General features: G+C 46.1%; 1 protein-coding gene across 2 annotated transcripts in view; it reads left to right on the forward strand.

Moving 5' to 3' along the window:
* LOC131686011 (tyrosine-protein phosphatase 69D-like) overlaps positions 1–14,094 on the forward strand; it is a 59,022-nt gene that overhangs the window by 12,167 nt on the left and 32,761 nt on the right. The window lies entirely within an intron of this gene.

Genomic DNA, 14,094 nt, shown 5'->3' on the forward strand with positions numbered 1-14,094 from the left:
AGGAATCTGTCGTCAGTGTGTGAGCGAGTTCTAAGTGTACGGCGCGAATGGTAAGACATGTTGCCAGTACCCCCCAACGTTTCTCTGTGCGTCGTCCGACGGATACCGTCATTGGGCCAAAATAGTCTATCCCCATGTACGTAAATGGTCGAGCAAAGGCAGCCAGGCGAGCGAGTGGTAGATCGGCCATCGCAGGTGGTTGCGGGGCAGCCTGGTTATTTTTACACTGTTGGCACTCTTTCCGGATCGCACGGTACGTTGCCTTCAGACGTGGACTGCGGAATCGCTGGCGAAGCTCGTTGATGATCGTCTCATGGTTCTGGTGGTTAAACTGCTTGTGTGCGTTGGACACGATAAGCCTAGTGATGTGGTGATTCCGTGGAAGAATAACCGGATTAGCGGCGTCGTAATCTGTGAATTTACATTCTTGGGTTCGGCCGCGGGCCCTTAGAACGCCGTTCTTGTCAAGAAAGGCGCACATCTTGCTTAGCGAACTGTTGTTTTTTATAAACTTGCGTTGCTGGGTGGTTGATAACGGTTCATTCAGGACTGCTATCTCATCGGGATACGCACTGCGCTGTGCAAGACGAAACAGGTAATTTTCCGCTTTTCTTAGCTCGTCACGAGTCAGAGGGCCACTCTGCCTTGGTTTTTTCATCTTAGCTTGCCTCAGGTTGTCCACGAAACGGGTCACATAAGCCATTCGGCGCAGTAGAGAAGACCATTCCGAGAAATCATGTGGCTGAACCACTGGGTCCAACGGCATGGTATGAAGCAGAAGATGAGGCCGTAACTCCTCTTTAGTCGATCCAAATGAGTGCGGGGAAACAGGCCATGCTTTCTTCGGTTGCCAGAGAAAATTGGGACCGCAAAACCATCGACTAGAGGCAGTCATATCTGGAGCTCGTGTCCATTTTGTTCCCTCGTCTGCCACGTTCAGCTTCGTTGGCACCCACTGCCATTCGTTGACGTTCGTCGTTTCCAGGATCTCGCTAACACGGAAGGCCACGAATTGGCTATACCGACGGTGATCCGAGTTGAGCCAGCAGAGGACATCTCTGGAGTCAGTCCAGAAGAAACGTTGATTGATTTTGACGGATAGCGATTTGGCAATGGTTCCCGCTAATCTCACGCCTATCACGGGGGCTTGCAGTTCGGACTTCGGAATGGAGAGAAACTTTAGCGGCGCGACTCTCGTCTTTGCTCCGGCCAGTCTGCATTCGATGGTTTCTCCTTCCTGAAAACGCAAATACACTGCAGCTGCGAAACCGTTCTCGCTTGCGTCGACGAACGTGTGCAGTTGTACCACCGTTCCGTCTGTCGCGGATGTGAGTGTTCGGTAGCATCGAGGTATTTCGATAGACGATACCTGCGGCAACACTGTCAGCCATGACAACCACTTTTGAAACAACGACTCATCGATGGGGTCATCCCAGCCGACTGAATTTCTCCAGATTTCTTGCAGCAAGGATTTTAGTTGCATTAGGAAGTGTGCTATGAGTCCTAAGGGATCGAATATCATCATTAACGTACGAAGCACTTCGCGTTTTGTCGGTCGTCGCTGCCCACTGATCAGTAGCTGCTCGTACCGCGGTGACATTTTATATGTGAAGCAGTCTGTTGAGGTGTTCCACCACATTCCGAGAACCCGTTCTGACACGTGTTTGTCGCCGATACTGAGGCTTTTCTCATCGGAGCCTGTTTCGCTCATAGCTGCCACAACTCTGGGTGAGTTGGAGATCCAGTTCCGCATTTCGAAGCCTGCTGACCTGTGCACTGTCTGTACTTCTCGAACCACTTGTATTGCTTCCTCCTCAGATTCCACACTCAGAAGCATATCGTCAACGTAGTGTTGCTTTACGATTGCGTGAACTGCTTCTGGGTGTTCTTGTTCGAATCTCTTTGCATTGTCATTTTTTACGTATTGTGCCGTACTCGGCGAGCAGCATGCGCCGAACGTCATTACCTGCACTACGTAGACGCTAGGGTCGATATCTGTCTCGCAGGCCTTCCAGAAGAAGCGTTGGCAATGTTGGTCGTCCTCCCGCATCCTTACTTGGTGGTACATCTCACGGATGTCGCCGCATACCGCTGTCCGAAACTCCCGGAACTGGATCAGAACAGATAGAAGAGATGTCAGTTGGTCTGGGCCTTTTAACAGAACTGAGTTGAGTGAAACTCCAAAGGCGGTGGCAGCTGCATCCCATACGAGTCTCGTTTTGCCCGGCTTGTTCGGATTGACGATTGGAAATATCGGAAGGTACCAAACTCGTGGGCGGTTTACTTCCAGCTCTTCCGCGGACAACTTGCGAATGTAGCCTTTGTTGATATGATCCTGAATTTTCGCGTTCAATTCGCCCGCCAGAAGTGGATCCTTCTTCATGCGGTTATCTAGGCATCGCCATCTTCGCAGTGCCATCGCTGCACTATCCGGAAGTCGGACCGAATCGTACTTCCATAGAAGCCCGGATTCAAAACGGCTGTCTACGGGCCGAGTGAGTGATTCCAGCATTGACTGTGCTCGTTGGTCCTCGTGTGACAGAAGTAGTTTACTTTGCTTAGATATGCCCAAGCTGTCGAGGGCAAAATAACCTTTGACGAGTTCGTGAAGATCTTCACTGGTCTCTCTGTTGCACTGGCAAATCTGTAGCGCATGATAGTTTACGTAGTGCCCTGCATTCTTCTCTCCCACACAACTGCCGAAAACAATCCAGCCGAGACGTGTTTTGATTGCAATCGGCTCATTTAACTGTCCTTCGCGACTTTTCATTGCATATCCGAGACTGGCATTATCCAGACCGATTAAGATTCGCGGATTGGCCTCGTTATACGACTCAATCGGTAGTCCCATGAGGTGCTGGTATCTCTGCTTCAACTCCGCGGTAAGGAGAGTCTGTGGTCGGATCTGCAAGTTTCCAATCGTTCGCACGCTGGATAGGTCATACCTTTTGATCGGGTTCGTTACGCTGGAGATTTGAAGACTAACGTTTTGTGATTTGTTTTCGATCTTGGTGGTTTCGCCTGTCCACTTCAGGCACAGTGGATTCTTTGGTCCCTTCAACCCGAGCTCGTCTGCTAAACTCTGTTCTAGAAGCGTGAGTTCCGAGCCGTCGTCCAGGAATGCGTAGGTCCGAACTGCCTTCGATGGACCGTATAAAGTGACCGGAACTACTCTGAACAAGATCTCCGACTGCACTTGGTGCACGTTGCAGCTTTTCCCGTAAACGGCGGCTGCGGTAGGAGATTCACCAGATCGAGGGTTTTCGTAACCGTGAAGCAGAGGATGGTGCAGATATGTACAGCCGTTCGTTCCGCATGGTTTTTCTTGTTTACATGACCCGTTGTGCTTACGCAGGCATTTGCGACAAAGTTTGTAAGTTCTTACTGTCGCCCACTTCGAATCGTAGCTTAAGGCCACGAACTGTTTGCATTTGGCCAGCATTGTACAATCCCCTTTGCACGCCACGCACTTCTTGATGTCAACGATGGTTGGTTTCTGTGGAGAGTTGGCTGTTTTCGAACCCTTAGAGTCTATTTCCGAGTGAACATTCAAGAAACCATCCCGCTTAGTACCGCGAAACCGTTGATCGCAGTATACGGTATCTACGACCGCACTTGCATCCTCTGCTGTCTCGTACAGCCACGTACTGAAATCCAATAGGTTCGGTGTAGGGTTATTCCTTGAGAACCTGGCCCAGCTCAGCTTCAACGTTGGTGGCAACCTCCCTACTAACTCGTATCGGAGCGATGCATTGTAGACGAAGTCGCTAACCTCACACGCTTGAATGGTAGCGACCAAATTCTCAACTGTCAGCGCGAAGTTCACCACTGTCTCCAACTTCTCTATGCTCGGTGACGGCAATGATCGTATCTTCTTGATAACCGCCTGCACGATTGCTTCCGGTCGTCCATAGAGCATCTTGAGAGTTGAAAGGACTCCCGCAACGTTCGATGGGTGGAGCAGGCGACATCTTACTGCTTCCAATGCTCTTCCTTTCAAGCACTTACGCAACCGTAACATATTTTCCTCATTGGAGAATCCGCACATCTGAGTCGACGAGTTAAACATCGAGAAGAACAGCGGCCAATCTTCCGGATTACCACTGAAGTCCGGTAAATCCTTCGAAACTGCCTGGCGTGCGGCGATTTGACTTCGATTCAACACACAAGCCGTGTCGTCACTGAGCCCATGCGCTGGGAGGGATGGTCGTCCAACGGGGGTGGAACGCTGACCTGGTACAAACGCATTCGCTTCGACCCATGATCCAGCCTCCGGTGCGAGAGCGACTGATTGTCGCATATGGGAGCTGCCGAAGATTGGCCGAGTCTCTTGTTGGCCGAAAACACGTTGTGGGGGTCGTCGGAGTTGGATATTAACTTGAGTCGCACGCTGCTGATCTGGAACTGGAGCATGGTGCTCTATAGACGCAGTCGAGTTCCTCGGTGGACGTTTCTCTAGTTCCTCGGCTTCAGATCCGCAGTCAACCTTCTCGCCGTATCCATCCGTGTCGTCTATCCACTTCTTCACCTTCGACATTGATACTGATTGGGGTTCACTAACAATCGACGAGCAGTCGCTACCGCCCTCTAACAGAATCTTGTACTTGAGTTCTAAATATCGTCGTTCCAACTCCTTTTCCTCCTCTAACCATTGTAGTTCCAAAGCTTGTCTCCGTTTGGCCTGACTTCCGATGCTGCTTGCCTTGCTCTTTGACCGTACAGTGGATGTGGTACTGCTTACGTTGGGGGTATGCAGAGGGGAAGGGGTTAGATCCTTTGCGTGTTCGCAGTTCATGCAGATCCAGCTCACGTCAGCAATCCCTTCTGACACTTCTACACACGAGAAATGATACCACTCATTGCAACCGTCACACTGAACCATTCGACTATTATCACGCTCATCACACACTTGACAATGACCGACCCGATTCTTTCGTACGCGGCGGAACGGATTACGTTTAACTACGTTCGTTTTATTTTTCTCGGCGGTATCCTTTTCCTTAGGATTTGCTCCCGGCCGGTTGGATTCATTGATAACTTTATCATTTACCTGTTCGCTAGGGGGAGGATGGACAAACACTTTAATCGCCGAATCCTTAGCGTTCGTTTCGTCCTTCTGCAGCTCAGTCGTAGTCGCTTGGACGTTGTGACCGTCAACTGCCGCGTCACCACCTGGGGTGACCTTATCGACCGTCTTCTTGCTGGATCCGGATTTGGCTTTCCTGGATGACATCCTTCCTCCGTGAAGCAATTCTCGTAACAGAATTTATAAGATGTTGCCGGACAGCAGTGAAAACTAGCAAATCTATGAATCTTCTTTATTCGTTGTGAATCAAGGTTGGATTATAAATTCCTGCATGGAGGATAATCTTGTGTTAGGATTAAGTTTTAGGGTATAAGTACAAATTCTTACTGTTAATGTTTTCGCTGCCGTACAGAGCTGTCTAAATCGTACCCGTACAGTAATCAGTCTGTGTCCTAGCATTTAAGTATAATAGTATTAGAGATTCACGGTAATCAAATAAGCTAGGTTGGACTACTAACCTTAATGACCTGTTCGGTTTCGAAGTCTATTTAAATTGTAATTTAAATGTGCTCCTAATGGTATTGTTCGCACAGTCTTCGATCCGTACTGTTTCTCCGTATAAATTGTATCCGTACTGTTTCCTACCCGCACTAACTCTGTCCGTACCGTAGCTTTAATTCCTGTTAGGTTCAATTTTAGGTATTTATAAACATCTAATATAATTAAACTTACCACAGTACAGTTAGGGTAGATTTAGTTAGAAATGGGAACAATTATTTAACTTGAGAATTGGGTTAATTTATAACAATTGTGAAAATGTGTTCTAGCTTACGCTACTTTTTACCGAATGACTTGACTTTTTTTCTTTCTTCCTATCTGTCTGTCTTGTCCGTGACCGATATTCGTGCCAATCCCTCGAGAAGGCGAAGGGCGCGGTTTGTTGATGTTGATTTGCTGTATGGGCGCCGAGGGGCTCGCTGAACTGTATGGCGCTATTAACAATCCGTATTCCAGTGCCGACAGTATCGTTGTTTGATACAACCTAATTAGGTCTCCTGGGTGGGCACCCCACCACGTTCCGGTTATTGTACGAAGAAAGTTGATCCTTTGCTGGCATTTCTGTTTCAGATACCGAATATGGCATCCCCAAGTACCTTTCGAGTCGAACCAGACCCCTAGATATTTTACTGTGAAGACCTGAGCTATAGTTTGACCCATTAATAGAAGCTGTAGTTGTGCTGGTTCACGCTTCCTAGAAAATACAACCAACTCAGTTTTCTCCGTGGAGAATTCGATACCCAGCTTAATAGCCCATGCAGACAAATTGTCCAAGGTATTCTGTAATGGTCCTTGTAGATCGACAGCTTTGGGTCCCGTAACAGACACCACGCCATCGTCTGCAAGTTGCCTTAACGTGCAGGAATTGTCAAGACATTCATCAATGTCGTTGACGTAGAAATTGTATAACAGGGGGCTTAGACATGATCCCTGGGGAAGGCCCATGTAGCTAAATCGTGATGTCGATAAGTCACCATGCGAAAAATGCATGTGCTTTTCCGACAACAAGTTTAGTAAAAAGTTGTTTAAAGTCGCTGAAAGACCATGCTGGTGCAGCTTCTCTGAAAGAATGTTGATAGAAACTGAATCAAAAGCCCCCTTTATATCTAGGAACACTGATGCCATCTGCTCTTTACTAGCATAGGCCATTTGAATTTCGGTTGAGAGCAACGCAAGACAATCATTCGTCCCTTTGCCTTTGCGAAAGCCAAATTGTGTATCTGACAGTAAGCCATTTGCTTCGACCCAATTGTCGAGGCGGGATAGGATCATTTTCTCGAACAACTTCCGGATACAAGATAGCATTGCAATCGGTCGATACGAATTGTGGTCGGAGGCTGGTTTTCCTGGTTTTTGGATGGCGATGACCTTCACTTGCCTCCAATCGTGTGGGACAATGTTAGCCTCAAGAAACTTATTAAATAAGTTCAACAAGCGTCTCTTGGCAGAGTCTGGCAGATTCTTCAACAAGTTGAATTTGATTCTGTCTGGCCCCGGAGCTTTATTGTTACACGACAAGAGAGCAAGTGAGAACTCCACCATCGAAAAAGGTGTTTCGTTCGCGCTATCGTGAGGAGACGCGGCGCGGTAAATCTTCTGTGCCGGGGCGGAATCCGGACAAACCTTCTTGGCGAAATCGAATATCCAACGGTTTGAATATTCCACGCTCTCATTAGTACTGTTTCGATTTCGCATACGTCGGGCTGTTCCCCAAAGAGTGCTCATCGATGTTTCTCTCGTTAATCCGTCGACGAACCGGCGCCAATAACCGCGTTTTTTGGCTTTCATCAAACTCTTCATTCGCTTGTCTAACGTCGCGTACTGTCAAAAACTAGCGGGTAACCCGTCGTTCCGGAAGGTCTTAAACGCGGCGGCCTTCTCTGCGTACACGTCTGAGCACTCTTTATCCCACCAGGGATTGGGAGAACGTTTTTGTATGTTCGCGCCGGGTACTGGCTTAGTCTGAGCTTGATTCGCGCTGTCGAGAATCAAGCCAGCCAAAAAGCTGTACTCTTCCTCCGGAGGAAGTTCTTGAGTAGATTCGATGTTGTGGATATCGCGGCAGCATAGCTCTTCCAATCGATATTTCGTGTGAGGTCATACGAAATATTGATTGTTTCCAATGGCCTTGAACCGTTATTGATTGAGACTACGATCGGCAGATGGTCGCTACCGTGGGGATCAGGGATTACCTTCCACGCGCATTCTAACTTTAGCGAGGTCGAGCAAAGGGATAAATCTAATGCGCTTGGGCGCGCTGGTGGGGGAGGAATCCGTGTCATTTCACCCGTGTTTAGAATTGTCATGTTGAAGTTGTCGCAAATATTGTGAATTAAAGAGGAACGGTTATCATCATAAAGGCAACCCCATTCCGTACCGTGAGAGTTAAAGTCGCCTAAAACTAGTCGCGGTGCAGGCAGGGATTCTATGATGTCATGTAGCCGGCGATGCCCAATCGCGGTGTTGGGGGGAATATATATGGAAGCTATGCAAAGATCTTTGCCTTTGATTGTTACTTGACAAGCGACAACTTCAATACCTGTTATCGAGGGAAGGTTACTTCTGTAGAAGGAATAACGCTTTTTGATCCCCAAAAGCACTCCTCCATAGGGGGTGTCTCGATCCAGGCGAATAATATTAAAGTCGTGGAAGTTGAGATCTATGTCGGAAGTTAACCAAGTTTCACATAATGCAAATGCATCGCAACTCAAATTATTTATTAAAATTTTGAAGGAATCGATTTTCGGGATGATACTTCTGCAATTCCACTGTAGAACAGTGATCAAATCCGTGACCTCGTTCGATGAGTTAGCCATCGAAGGATACAATCGCTGAAAGGAGGGGCCATTTAGCAGTCAACTGCTTCAAAAATGTTCTTACTGTAGGGAGAAAAGCTAACAACAGACTTTTAATAGGATCAGTTATATTGAAAGTTTTTATTATCCAGTCCACAATGTCCGAGAGTTTGATAATTCCAGTGCCGCGATTATTCTCGAACTGAAACAGAGGAACACTTGGGATTTTTGATGTTCCGGGAAGTGCTGGGAACTCCTTCTCTGAGTTTAATCCTCCGAGACCAGGAGCTAATTGCTTCGGTTTGGTTGCAACACTTCCAATAGATGTGACTTTCTGAGTCCCGTCAAGGGATACCTTCTGGCCTTTACAACGAACTTTAGGAGAGGAAATGTTCCTCCTCTTCCTATAACTTCTAGGCGCCCTAGTAGATGTTCCCTCTTGTGGGTCATCAGCCTCGCCCTCGTTAGGAGGCAAGTGAGCATAGATGTTTGTTGAGGTTGGTGGTGTAGCTTTCTTTAGCATTTCTGCAAAAGAACGTTCGGATCGTCCAGCAAGGGAACGTTTTAGTTTATCCCCGCGTAGTTTGTACGCGGGACATGCCGAGATATCATGCAGATTCTCTGCACAGTAAGGACACTTCTCAGCATTCTTACTGCACGAATCATCTAGATGATTCTCCCCGCATTTTCCACAGCGGGCCTTATTGCTACAATGGGTGGCTGTGTGACCCAATTGTTTACACTTTGTGCAATTCATGACCCGCGGCACAAACAGACGCACAGGCAGACGAACCTTGTGCAAGAGGACGTAATTTGGCAAAGCGGTACCAGCGAAGGTCAACCGATAAGAGTTTGATTGGGGGTACGTTTTTGAACCATCCCCCGCAACTACTACTGAGTGCAAACGCTTGCACTCGAGTATTTTCACTGGCTGAAGTAAGCGGTCTCTGAAACGGCCAACCCCGTACTGCAGCAGATCCTCGCATGTCAAACTGTCATCGGTGACAACGCCTTCAGACTGTACTTTCACAGCTGGAATATACACGTGATAGTCCTTCGTAAAGTGCTCGCAGCAAGCAATATCGTTTGCCTGCTTTGAGTTAGTCAGCACGACCCTCAGCCTGTCTGAGCGGACCTTTTTTATTTCGATCACAGCCGAGAACCGTTCCGTCAGGTCTTTTGAAATCTGTAATAGATTCAGCGATTTTGTTTTGGGCCGAAAGAAGACCACAAAGGGACCGGTCGAGAGCTCTGGATATTGTTTGGGTCGGGGGAGAGCCTTAGGAGTCGACTCGATCTCCATTTGGCCATCCGGGGAGGAAGCCATCGACACCGTCAACGCACGGGGTCAGCACCCGCGCAGACGGGAAAAAGCCGTAAATGTATCAAAAAGGTAGATTTCACTTATCTGTATACTCGTTTCCCACGACGCACCAGTCCAGCTTAAATAGCTGGTTATTGTTCAATCCTCGCTTTACGAACAAAAGGTTGAGGAATGTGGCCTAACGGTTAACACACGCACAAAAGAAAATAAAAGTCCAAACCTCGAAGAGGCAGAGAATGGCAAAATAACCTTGAACGCGGATTACTGCACTGTTCTTTTTCCAACAGACCGAAAACAAAACACTTCTATCTCGATCGAGCGATGCGTAGAGACTGATGATGCACTGATTCTTGTAGTAGGACAACTGAAAATTACTGAAACCGATTAAGAGAACATGTACTGTGATCAGAAGTTTTCTAAAGAGGAAAATTATTTTTCTATTCTAAGTTTTCTCATGAAGCCCCTAGGATGTCCATTGACAGTTTACCAAATATTTGACACAAGAAAGTGCTGTTACAAATCCGTAGGCTTTTGGTCTCGGAAATCTTAAAAACAAAGGTCGTATCATTCGATGATTATTTTATCGAATGAGAATTTCAACTTTTTCGACATAGTGTGATTCATTGTACAGCAATAAAGCCTCGGTTACGAACAGAATGTAATTCATTGTGTTGGACAATACCTGACTGCGAAAAGGTACCTTTCGAATTTATTGAACAAGTTCCTCGAAGATAACGTTATCTTTCAAGATTGAAGACAAGTTAAGGGTCAAAACTTTCTCAAATCCTGGAAAACCAGCATCCGATCATAACCCGTATCGGCCGATTGAAATGATGTTCTGTCCAAAATTGTTCGAGAAAATGATTCTGGTTCGTCTCGACAATCGGGTCGAGGAAAATAGCTTTCTCTCAGATACAAAATTTACCTTCCGCAACGTTCGGAAGGACGGACGTTTGCCATGGATTGCTTCGAACAGAAATTCAAATGGCATACGGTTGCAATCAGATTTCTTGGCTTGGACCTTTGTCTGAAAAGTATATGCCCCTCCTCTAGGTTGACGGATTTGACGGTATTGCAAACATCGTCAAGCATATTTGTGCATCAGTTTTGAAGAACCTCTGACAGTCGCTCCGATAGTGGTGCATCGAAGGGACCGAGAGGGCTTATGTGCTTTTTTGATGCTTTGTGTTTTTTTTCGTACTATGCCCAAACTAACAATCAATCTTTAACCTGTGCGCAATGGCGTGACCGACTGTCGGGTCGATTGGACTTCTGTTGTGGACCGTGTTTGCAAATATTCTTTCACAGCCTAATGGCAGTGTTGGTGAATAGGGCTCGCAGTGGGGTCAATTGAGTGTTGACTTGTCGGTCGACTTCGGCATCGTGCACAGGCTAATTAAAGAAATGTAAAAGTAGAAGCCTATTAGTGTTAGTGTAGTAATAATTGTAGTTTTAGGTACTAGCGTACAATTGTTATGTGCTGGTTGTATGTTCATCAATGTATGTGTCTGAGTATTTGTGAAAGTTCGGCCAGGGAATGGATTCAGAACTGGCGTATATGACAGAATAGAATTCCTAGGATTCGTTGATCACTTTTTCCCGATGCTCAATTTGTACAAATAAAATTACGCTTATATCAACTAAACAAGACGTTCCATGGCATGACATGACCGGGAATTGTAGTCACATGGGAGAGCTCACTCTCTTCTAGTATCTGAGCCGCACACTGAAAATGAAGTATTAGATTCACGGTCCGCGCAATTATCTAAAAACACGCGAATATATGAATGGCCACACAGTTACAAGAGCGAATTTATACACACGAAGTTGCATACACGCGATAAACACGTTAACATACGAACGCTTAAGCCATTCGCGATCATTCACGTCACCACTAAGATCCATACATTCGGGTTCTGATGAGACGATGCCGAAACGCAAATTCCATAACTAATTTAGTTATAGGTCTTGCGTCCCTAATTGAAGAAATTTTCTCCTTAGTGAAGAATTTTTTTCTCCACTAAGGAGAAATATAGCATAGTGCAAAATATTCACCGAATCGGCACTTTCGAACTATACACTGTAAGATGAGGTGAGAAATCAGACCTGGAGAACCTACAGATTTTTGGCACCACTCTGCTTTGGAATCGAGACATGGATTAGGAGGAGTTTGTGTCTATGTAGATGAATTCGATATGGGACATAATACATTTGCACATTGATCGAAAGCTGGATGTTTACGGACTTTCTAGAAGAAACTGAACAATCTATACTTTATTTAAAAAAGTTATCATCAAACCCTTGAATAAAGTACAGCGCAAATTCGTTAGTTCGGTGTTTGCTAGTTAGGCAGTGTTCCAACAAGATGCCAAAATCGAACATTCAAGTAAACCTTTGGTGTGTTGGCTGGTTCAGAAAGGGATATAGAGGGGGCACCTAAGAGAATGTTGATTAATGTGGGATTTTTCTAATCCTAAAAAAGAGGCTGATGACGCTAAGGTTAAATACTCCTGGAGATCTACGATGACGAGAAGAAAGAATTTCAAAAAAACGGCGGGATGCAAAGCAAATGACTTTCAATGGCCGCACAGTTACCCAATCCCAAGATATGTGCAGACATTTTTCGGAGAAATTCGCGAATGTGTTCACAGATGAGGCCTTAACAGTAGATCAAATTGAAATCGCTGTTAGTCCAGTTCCGGTTGTGAGCCAAACTCTAATCGCTATCGATGTTAATGAAACGACGATTACCAGAGCTTGTTTTCGGTTAAAATCGTCTTTCAATCCGGGACCCGATGGCTTCCCTTCAGTACTTTTGAAAAGGCAAATCGACGTTTTAGCGACTCCACTTCTTCGCATCTTTAGAGCATCTATTGCCAGTCGCATCTTTCCATCCTGCTGGAAGTCCGCGAATATGTTCCCAGTCCATAAAAAAGGTAATAAGCGAATCGTCAATGATTACCGGGGAATTACTTCATTGAGTGCTGTCTCGAAGTTGTTCGAGCTGGTGATTATGGAACCTCTTCAGGCTCACTGCAAGCAGTACCTAAGTGACGATCAACATGGTTTCACGTCTGGGCGTTCGACAACGAATAATCTGCTTTGCCTAACATACCACAGAGAAAGATGGAACGTCGCGCTTAAACCGATGTTATCTATACAGACCTATCTGCCGCTTTTGACAAAGTTAACCACGGGATAACAATCGCTGAAATGGAGAGATTTGGAATTAGCGGTAGTCTGTTGCAGTTGTTTCGATCCTACCTTTCAGGTCGAGAAATAGTGGTTGTCATAGGAGATTGTCAGACACCCACATTTACTTCTACGTCAGGAGCACCCCAGGGAAGTCACTTGGGATCGTTGATGTTTCTGCTTTACTTCAACGACGTTCATCTAGTTCTGAAGATTTCGCGCCTGTTCTTTGCAGACGATCTCAAGATGTTTCTTCTCATCCGCTCTACTGAAGATTGTAGATTACTCCAACGACAGTTTGAAAACTTCGCGGACTGGTGTAACACGAACCGTATGTGTGTAAATCCAAAGAAGTGCTCGGTGATATCGTTTTCACGAAAAAAAGAACCGGTTTGTTTTAACTGCGAGAAGCCGAAAATATGAAGGTTCTATTTTTGAGAATTAAGTGACTTTAGGAAGAACTCACATCAGCATATTTACGATCTTTCGAAAATAATAGATCAGAAACATGAACGGCAGATCCCGGCTGGCCAAGATATCACGAATATGGACACTGAGTAAAGGGTGAACACAAAATTATTGCGACACATTAAACAGGGCATAACTTTTTTACCATTGGGTAAAAATCAATCAAATTTTGCACACTTTCTCAATGATGTGTATTGCTTACATGCTGTCAAACTCGAAGTCGTGTTTTTCGATTCAACGAAAATGGAGGTGAACCAACGCAAGTCGAGAAAACAAATTCTTTCCAAACACCTGGAATTTCCTGACCTGTCGCACCGGCAGTTGGGAAAAATGTTGAACATTCACCATTCAACCGTCTCCAGAGTGTTGAAGCGGTTCCAGGAGCGGTTGACGTTGGACCACGGCAAAGGAGCTGGAAGAAAACCGGGACCGGAGAACAAAAAGACGGAGGGAAAGGTGAAGCGGATGATTAAAGCAAAACCCAACGTCTCAAGCCGTGATTTGTCTAAAAAGATCGTCCAGAATGCAGAGAAAAGAGCTGGACTACATACATACAAGGTACAGAACTTCCCAAACCGCGATGAGCGGCAACAATCGACGGCTAAAACTCGGGCACAGAAGCTCTACGAGAAGATGCTGACAAAATATGGCTGCTGTGTGATGGACGACGAAACGTATATAAAAGCCGATTTTAAGCAAATTCCGGGGTTGGAGTTTTTCACCGGCAAGAG

The sequence above is a fragment of the Topomyia yanbarensis genome, chromosome 2, assembly GCF_030247195.1.
Source record: "Topomyia yanbarensis strain Yona2022 chromosome 2, ASM3024719v1, whole genome shotgun sequence".
Classification (NCBI taxonomy): Eukaryota; Metazoa; Arthropoda; class Insecta; order Diptera; family Culicidae; genus Topomyia; species Topomyia yanbarensis.